Source organism: Meriones unguiculatus, chromosome 1 (genome assembly GCF_030254825.1).
Source record: "Meriones unguiculatus strain TT.TT164.6M chromosome 1, Bangor_MerUng_6.1, whole genome shotgun sequence".
NCBI lineage: Eukaryota > Metazoa > Chordata > Mammalia > Rodentia > Muridae > Meriones > Meriones unguiculatus.
In genome coordinates this window covers 33,021,676-33,031,380 of record NC_083349.1, presented here as the reverse complement: position 1 = coordinate 33,031,380, position 9,705 = coordinate 33,021,676, and the positions used below count along the sequence as shown (strand labels likewise).

The 9,705-nt window shown below is 44.9% G+C and overlaps 1 long non-coding RNA gene across 1 annotated transcript in view; it reads right to left on the bottom strand.

Moving 5' to 3' along the window:
* Positions 1–1,851: 1,851 nt before the first annotated feature.
* LOC132646733 (uncharacterized) overlaps positions 1,852–9,705 on the bottom strand; it is a 28,672-nt gene continuing 20,818 nt past the window's right edge. The window contains exon 3 of the long non-coding RNA XR_009584995.1: positions 1,852–3,521. This is a non-coding gene — a long non-coding RNA (uncharacterized LOC132646733). The remainder of the gene's footprint in view (positions 3,522–9,705) is intronic.

The following is a 9,705-nucleotide window of genomic DNA, read 5'->3' as shown; positions in this document are numbered from 1 at the left end:
AAACTCAGTGAGGCAATGTTGTCCATTATCTCAGTCACTACTCTATTGCTGTGAAGAAACACAAGGCAAATCATTAAAAAAATTAAATCATTAAAAAAATTAAAAAAATTAAGGGGGCTTGCTTGCAGTTTTACAGACTTAGTCCATCTTTGTCATGACAGATATCATGGTGCTGGGATGGTAGCCGGAAGCTACATCATGATTCATAGACAGGGATTCGGGACTTGGCATAGGCTTGACACGAACCCACCCCCAGTGACATACTTCCCCCAATAAGGCCACACCTTCTAACCCTTTTAATTCTTCTCAAACAGTGTTACTCCCTGGTGACCAAGCATTCCAATACATGAGTCTATGGGGGCCATTTTCATTCAAACTATCACACCCATGCTAACTTCTATCCACACTCTAATGACCAGAATTTGGACAGGCTCTCTCTCTCTCTCTCTCTCTCTCTCTCTCTCTCTCTCTCTCATTCCTGCCTGTCTATTTTATCTTCCCACCTACATGCTTACTTACCTATCTTATTACCATTAGTTAAGCAGTCATGTGCCAAGGAAGAAAATGAGAATGGATTTGAATAAAAAGCAGGAAGTTTCCTCCATTGTCCATCTCTCCTTCTTTCTTAGTGATAGAAGCAAATTTTATTTAGGAGAGCAATAGCTTCAACTAAAATAGAAAACTCCCTTTCTGCTGTACGTGGTCATGGGACTATGAGTAGCTGATGGGTGAAATTTCTGAATGGGATGCTCAGCTCAAGAGGTGCACTCTTGTAGTCCTAGCACTCAGAAGATGGTGGCCAGGAAGACTGTATATCCAAAGGAGCTAAAATTGGTGTGTTGACAAGATATCTCTACTAGGTCCTCATTGCAACATTAGTTACGATCACCAAGACACGGAAGCAATCTAAGTGTCCATTAATCAACTAATGAAACAAGCGTGTTATCTACATATAACACAATACCATGCAACCCTTAGGAAGAAGGCAACACTGTCATCTGTGACCACATGGGTGGGACAGAGGAGCTTATATTAAGCAAATTAAGTCAAGCATGGAGAGACAATGTATGCTCTCGCTTTTAGGTAGAATCTTTTTACATTTTCATTTGTTTGTTTGCTTGCAGTGTAGTGTATGTGTGTGCACATGCCATAACATGCATGGGGCTGTCAGAATACAATCTCCGTGAATTGGTCCTCTCCTTCTACCATGTGGGTTCTGGTGGTTGAACCTGGGTTACTAGGCTTGTCAGCAATGCCTTTACCGCCAAGCCATCTCCCTGGCCCTGATGTAGATTTTTAAACAGATAGTCTCCTAGAAACAGAGACTATAACAACAGGGAATAGGTTTTGCTGACCTACCGCTAAGCATGGCAGCCACAGCTAAGAAGAATGTCTTGTAGCTGGGAATGGTGGCGCCCAAGAAAGCTCTCGGCGCTCAGGAGACAAACACAGGAGGACGGCTGCTAAGTTTCAGGGAAGTGAACTTATCAGATAAAGCAGGGAACAAAGACACATGTGAGGACCCAAGTTCAGACCCTCAGAACCCACGTGGAAGCCGGGCAAGTAGCAGTCACCTGCGATCCCAGCACTCAGGACGCAGAGAAAAGAAATTCCCCGCGGCAAGCTCTCGTGAGACCAGCCGGAACTGGTGAACTCCGGGATGGATGAGCGACTCCCCTCCCCACCCCTCCCTGCACCAAACAGAAATTCCTCAAGGAAGGCTAAAGTCAACCTCTGGCCTGCACATGTATTCACACACATGCACACATCTATACACGTGCAAAAAAAAAAGTATTATCTATTTTTCTGTTGTGAAAAGGACAGACTTTATTTTATTTTATAATGCTGGAGACTAATCCCATGACCACACACATGCCAGGCAAGTGTTCTCCCACCGAGTGACATTCCCACCAGCTGGAATAGATTTCAGCGTTCTTATGACACACACAGACACGTTTAGGTGAGGTGAGGTGATAAATAAGCCAATTTACTCCTCCACAATGAATCCATATAGCAAAATCATATTATACCCCTTAAATAAATACATAATTAGTATTTTCAGTCATCCATTTTGAGAAGGAGTGGTCCAGGCTGGTTCTTAACTAGCAACCTGCCTGCTTTAGTCTTCACAGTGTTGGGGTAACAGCAAGAGTGTACCACATACACCTGGATGCTTTTTTTTTTGAGAGAGAGAGAGGGAGAGAGAGAGAGAGAGAGAGAGAGAGAGAGAGAGAGAACATGCTGATCTCATGTAGCTGGCTCTAAACTTAATACATGGCTGAGGATGACCTTAAACTCCTGGGATTGCAGGCATACATGCACCACCACGCCTGCTTCACGTGGTGCTAGTGATTGATCCCAGGGCCTCATCATGCCAGACAAGCAAGATACCAAGCTTGTAACATCCACGCCCAGCACTTGTTTGTAATAAGATACTATTAATGCCTTCCCAAAGGTGGGTTTGGGCTGGGGAAACGGCTCTGTGAGTACAGCACTTGCCGTGCCAGTGTGAGGACCAGCGTTTGGACGCCCAGCGCCTCCGTGAACTCACACCTGGCATGCCAGCACTCAGGAGGTGAGACTGGATCCCCTGCACAGACTAGGGAACGGGTGAGCTCTGGCTTCAAGTCGGAAACTGCCTAAAGGTGTAAGTTGGAGAGCTATCCGGGAAGATACCAGACATTAACCTTTTTCCACACACACGCACATGTGTACGAGACATGGGAAGACACATGCATGTGTGAACACACTAATGCAAAAGGAGAGAGAGAGAGAGAGAGAGAGAGAGAGAGAGAGAGAGAGAATAGATGGTGCCCTTTAGTACAAGCATTTGCTCTTCCTGAGAGAGAAAGAATGTCGCCTGAAGTCAGGGGAAGGGTTAGGCAAGAAGAAGTTTGGACAGAACAAAACAGCTGCCATAAAACCTTTGTGTTAGGCCCTGCCAAGCTCCCACAGCTGTTCCAGAAGCTTCCACAGAAAACAGTGCAGGATCGTGGTTTGTTATAGAAAACACTGCTGTGGCCCAGTCTCCAAGTGTCCCTCAGTCGCCCTCACGTACTTCAACAGATCCCCTGTGTCTTCAGTTTCAGATGGACAAAGGGCACTGAGTGTAACTTGAAAGGACTACATAGCATCGGTCTTTCCGTTTTGTTTATTCACCGGCACAAATCCTTCTGCTGCATACAGATTCGGATACTTCGGTATGGTTGAGTGCTTTTCTGTGTTCGTGAATGCCTGGGGCCCGTCTATTGTGGGAGGCCTGTTGATTTCTACTGGAAAGGAGCAGAAGGAAGGCCGATCCTCCCAGGGTCTCCCCTACTACCACCACGGAAGGGATGCGGTAAGGAAGGCAAGTGGCAGGCGGGGCCGTGGATGGCTGTGTATTCTGTCGCAGGAACCTCAGACCTGCTTGGTGCCCTCCACCTCACCACAGCGTCTTCGATGTGAGGAAACAGCATCTGGAAGCAGACCCCTCCCAGCCCTCAGCTTCAGTGCTGCAAGTCGATCCAAGGCTCTGAGGTCTAAGTGGAGGAGAAGAGGGAGATGCGAGCCAGGCAACAAGAAAAACCCCATTTATAAAAAAGCTAGCTGCTGCAGAAATGGGCACAGACCCTAAACCAGGAGCGAGTTTAACATCAAGCCACAAGGGGCCATCAGTGTGCTTCACTGGGTAAAGGGGCTTGCCACGAAGCCTGACAGCCTGAGTGAGACCTCAGAAACTCTTCACAGGCACTATGGCATGTACACACACACACATACACACACTCTCACACACACACACACACACATACACACACTCACACACACAAACGCAAAACATTGTTTTGTTTTTAAAGAATTGAGGCATGGAGGAAGGGAGCTAAAAGATGTGTTGTATCTAATTTTTAGAGTATTAGGCTATTATCGCCTTCCTACTTTTAAATTCCGTATTTCCTACTATGCTAAAGGGACCGGTGGCTCTGCTGTGGCTTCCATGTCTGAACAATCCCCAGTGCTCTCATCTGCCCAAAGATCAAAACTCATTTACTCTGAAAAGATAAAGTTCCATTCAGCCAGGGTCTAGGAGCATGGGGGAGGGCACTGAGGGAGGGAGATGAATTAGAATGATGTGTATGAAAAAGAGACAATGAAACCCAGTGTCTTTTTGAATGGTGACTTTGAAATGAAAGGAGCTAAGTGATTGAGAGCACTTGCCGCTATTCCAGAGGGCCCAGGGTTCAATTCCCAGCACCCACATGGCAGCTCACAACAGTCTGTAACTCCAGTCCCAGGGGACCTGACGCCCTCTGCTGGTCTCTACAGGCACTGCAACTCTCCACAGTTTATGGGGTTTCTGTGGACAATGGATTCTCAGCCTCTCCCCTCACTGACAGCAGAATTGGGATTATAATGGTTGATCTCTGAGACCCAGACTCATGGACAGTGACAAATTTCTACTCATGCAAGGCACAGATAAAAACAATTACATCAGCATCTCAGTCCCACCTTGGATAATCTTTTCTAGGTAAATAAAAACGCTAGCTTTGTCGTGTATTCAAGCAAAGTAGCTCTTGCCTAGAGTCTCAGCACTCAGGATGATTACAAGTTTGAGACCAGCCCAGGCTCTATAGTGATACCCATCTTGGGGAAATCTGCTGAAGACACAGTTCATTGGATAGAGCACTTCTCGAGCACAGATGAGGAACTGAGTTTGAGTCTCCAGTGCCCAGGTTAAAAAGACAGACACCCTGGTGTGTACACCGGAACTCCCAGTGTGCCTATGGGGAAACAGGAGGCAGAAACAAAAGCCACAAAGATTTTCTATGTAACCCCTGACCGAAAATACTGACACTTCCGACGGAATATATTGATATCTAAACCGCCTGCATCAATTCTTACCCGTTCTCCCTGTGTTCTGATTATTTTGACATGTCTTGTATTTTCAGTTGTCTATTGTTATGCACATGGGGCTTAGCTATAGCTTCAAGGGAGAAAGGGAATTTGAGTGTAAGACCCTGAAACTGGGTTTCACCTGATTTTAACAAGCAGAACATCCTAAATGGCAAAAGAATGGACAGCAAAGGAGGGAAGGGGTTGGGGCAATCGGATATGGCATTGTTAACTGACAATCGCATTGACTCTGCCCCTTCTGTGACAGAGCCCGATAGTGCCATGTTGGTGAGATGCTTAGCCACAGCATTACTGAGGTACTTCAGCTGAGTAACAAGCAAGGTCCTCTGGCAACCGACAGAAACAAGTTAATGGTGCAGATAAATCCAACCCAAACCAGCGCGTTAGATGGCATCAGGTGGCTCAGGGCATGTCCAGGAAAGATGAAGAGCCACATCTGGAGGGCACAAGGCAAAATCTCACACTCACTGATCCTGTAAAGTCCCAAGGCCTCTACTACCAGATGGAAAACTCTTGTACTATCCTATGGCCCTTTGATCTTGGAGCAACTAAAGAAAATTTCATCCCTGCTTCTGGACTGGAGGGTCCTTTATGAGGATATCACCATCCTCATGTTCATTTTTTTTTAAGCACCTATTTATGTATCATGTGTTTGTGTGCGTGCCCAGGCATGATCATGTCACAGCTCTCATGCGGAGGTCAGGAGGCAACCTGTGGGAGTCAGTTCTCTCTTGTGAGTACCAAGGACCAAGCTTAAATCATTATACGTGGCAGCAAATGCCTTTACCTGCTAAGCCATCTCGCTGCTGCCCTGATCTCTAATTCTTGATGTCATTGGTTACTGAGTCAAAGCCCATTACAGCCTACTGCCCAGTGCCAAGGGAAAGAAGAGGCTGCACTGTATTAGAAGTGATTGTCTCACCTGGAAGATGACGAACCTTTTCATTTTCTTTACCTTTTTTTTTTTTTTTTTTTTTTGAGACAGAGTCTTGGTACATAGCCACAACTTGCCTTGGACAATCATTCTGCCTCTGCCCCACAAGTGCTTGTATTTTAGGTATCCACCACTCTACCTTGCATAGACAGGGCTTTGAACTTTGTTTTTATTTAGTATTTGTTAAACACAGGAAATGTGAGCATGTGTCATACTTACAGGAAGAGTCTGTACATACAAAACGGTTAATGCTAGATTGACAGGGGTTTGCAGTTGGAAGAGAGTAAAGTTTTATCTTTATGTTATTATAGCAAGATACTTCAATCTATGTGTAAGAACACGGCTAAGCCCCAGAGATGTAACTAAAGCTATCTGCATCTCTCCATGTAAGCAACACTCTCAGAACACATGTACAAAATAGAATGGCTTAGACCCTGGTCAACTTCCACACATCACTTCGTGGAGAGAAAGAAAGCAAGTCATGATCTTTCTCTGTCTTTGGACCATTGAACACTGGAATGAGGTAATTCTTTCCTGTGAAAGGTGGGTAAGTTGTTGAACTGTGCTCCGAAAGAAGCTCACTGGCATCCATCCTTGATGGATACCTGCTTGATGGCAATAGGACACCAACCTCTCCTCTCTGGGGCAGGGAAACCTCTCTCTAGACATTGATAAGTGTTTCCTAGGGGGGAGGAATCCTCCTGGGTAACAGGAGAAGGCTGTTCCCCTGTCTTGAGGAGACACCCAATGAATTAGAGGACTTAAATTCTTGCAGAATCATGAGGCCCCATGGGGATGGAGACCAAGCTAGTGAAAGTTGGTGTCAATGAATTAGAGGACTTAGAGATGAGCCACGTGGAGACAAGGCTGAGTTGCTTAGTCATCCTCTTGCATCTACTCCAAAACATAAGAATAAATTCTATTTGGAGCCACCAAGTGCTAAGGATTTATCTTATTTGTTTATTTTTGAGACAGGGTCTCACTCTGTAAACTTGACTGTACTAGAATTCAATATATAGACCGAGGTGGTCTTGAACAGGTGGCCTGCCTGTACTAGAAACAGAACAGCTGGCCTGTAACTGGAAAGAGGCTTGACTTTGTTCTGAGACAGGAAGGCGAGAGAATACTCATTACACAGGAGCAGACTTTCAAAAGCAACAACCCACCCACATACAAAAAAGGAAAACACGCAGGGCATGTCATGGGATGTGATGATGATGATGATGGTGGTGATTATCAGCCTTACCCTCTCAGGTAAGCAGAGACCACAGTTGTTTCTTTCATTTGCATCTCCATTTTTGACTGCCTGCGACCTCAAAGGGGGAGTGGTGATGACTGGCAGTCAGTCAGTTTCTTTCCCATTCTCACTGTGCTCTTGGGACAGCCAAAAGAAGGCTGTCCCAGGCAAGCCAGGTCCAGCTGGTGACCCCTTCAGAGCCCAACAATGTTCTAATGCAGTCGGGCTTCCCCAGACTTGGAGAAATTCCCCCAGTATTAATCACTTCATCACTCGTCCCTCAGAACCCTCCTAGAATCTCTTTCCTTTCATTATTGTTCCCAAAAGCCTCGGAAAAGTGAGTCACAGTCGGCTTTAAATTAGTTCAAGGGTTATAGGCTATTTCAAGCAGGAAATACGTCTTCTATTTATTTTTCTATCATTTTGGTTTTTGTTGACATATAAATTCTACAAATTTATGGGACACAAAGTGATGTTTCGCTATGGAGATACCCCTGCATAAAGTAATGATATTCCGGAGTTTGTACCATAAACTGAAAGATGGAAAAAGAGATTCCCCCAGCCTCACAAATGTGAATTTTTCTCTAACTAATTCACTGAGGAGAAATTAACGTCCCTTAAAAATATTCTTCCCCTTCACTAAAGTTAAAGTCTGAAGTAGATTACAGTGCCCCATCCTCGCCATCCTCATTTCCTATTTTGCTCACTTTCATAAAGCCTTGCTTCCCTCACAAGGAGGCTCGTTTCCCCTTTTCTGCAGCTGTGGTCTGGAACATCCTCCACTAGGATGGGTGGAGTGGCCACAAACACTTCTAAAACTGGACTAATCCAAACCCACTCATCTGACCACTCCGATGTTTTGAAGTTTTGAAGGGTTAGCAGAACAGAGCAGAACTTGACAGAATGGCTATGCACAAAAACGAAAGCAAACGTCTTAAGGAGACACCCAGCTTGCTTCTGAGAAGTTGCTTCTCTGGATCCCAGCGGATGGTATAATACAAACTGCTTGGCTGTTGCCAGCAAGGAGCCTAACAGAAACAAAGTTTTCCTGGATACAGTGGGCAGTCCAGGCAATTGGGACAAAGATATGCCTTCTGCTCTAGTTTACTTTCTGTCGCCGTGATGAACACCATGACTAAAGCAACTCGAGGAGGAAAGGGCTTATTTCATCTTATGCTTCCATGTTACAATCCATCACTGAGGGAGGTCAGGGCAGGAAGTCAAGGCAGGAACTGGTGCATAGTCCACAGAAGAACTCTGCTTACTAGTTCGCTCAGCATGCTTTTTTATATTGCCTGGGCTTGCCTAGGGGTAGCATTGCTCCCAGTAGGCTGGGCCCTCCCACATTGATAGCCCATCAAGAAAATGACACACAGAAAGGCTAATCTGAAGAAGGTGTTTTTCTCAACTCACATTCCCTCTTCCCAGATGACTGTAACTGGTGTCAAGCTGACAAAACCCAACCAACACAACCTGTTTCATATCTTAGGTATACCGACTGTAAGAAGAGCACCTGTTCTGTAAGATGCTCAAAATCCATTCAGGGCTTCAAGTAAATTCAAGCCCCGGAGACACAGTGTGACACAATCTTCTAAGTTTCCTTTCAGCTCTGGATCTTGAGTTGTTTTATCACAGCAGCCAACTACTGAGGATTCCACATCTCTTTAATGGTCGTTGTTTAAAATCAGATCACACTGCATGCCAAACCTTTAACTCCAGCCACTCCAGCTTAGGTCGTGAGCTAGGCTCACTTTTGTGACTTAAATTCTTGCAGAATCATGAGGCCCCATGAGGCACCAACTGAAAGTTAGTGTCAATGGATTAGAGGACTTAGAGATGAGCCACGTGGAGACAAGGCTGAGTTGCTTAGTCATCCTCTCGCATCTACTCCAAAACTATGAGAATAAATTCTATTTGGAGCCACCAAGTGCTAAGGATTTATCTTATTTGTTTATTTTTGAGACAGGGTCTCACTCTGTAAACTTGACTGTACTAGAATTCAATATATAGACCGAGGTGGTCTTGAACAGGTGGCCTGCCTCTGCCTCCCAAGTCTGGGATTAAAGGAATATGCCAGAACGCCTTGCTCAAGTACTAAGAATTTAAATTCTGAATGTTGAACAGATGAGTGTGCTCTAGTCCTCAGAAACAAAACGATTTTTCCTGCGTAAGATACTGGTCCAAAGTTATGGCTAAGTCACACAAAAAGGGAGAAACAAGGCCGCTGAGAACTTTTAAAGTACTACTCCAGTTACCAGGCTTAGGCCATTTGTATATGAAAGCTCTTATTCTTTTGAGATGAGCATTATCTGACCCAAAGTTGTTACAATGTAACAAGAACCTCAGCTTTTGTCCCTATAGTGAACTTGGTACCAAAAATCTACTACATGTAAATATCTCCAGTGGCACACATTTAGTCAACACATCCAGGCCTTTGGGGAAGCAGATTAGGCATGCCACTGTGATGGTGTTACTCTCTCCCAAAAGATTCTCTCTCTCTCTGATGTTCACCTCTCCTCTCTATGAAACTTCAGATTAAGTGGGTACAAGAAACAGTAACAAAATAAAACATGAAGCAACATTTTAACAGAAGCAAGAATCCTGTATAGCTATAAACCTACACCCATATATTATGCTGGTCTAA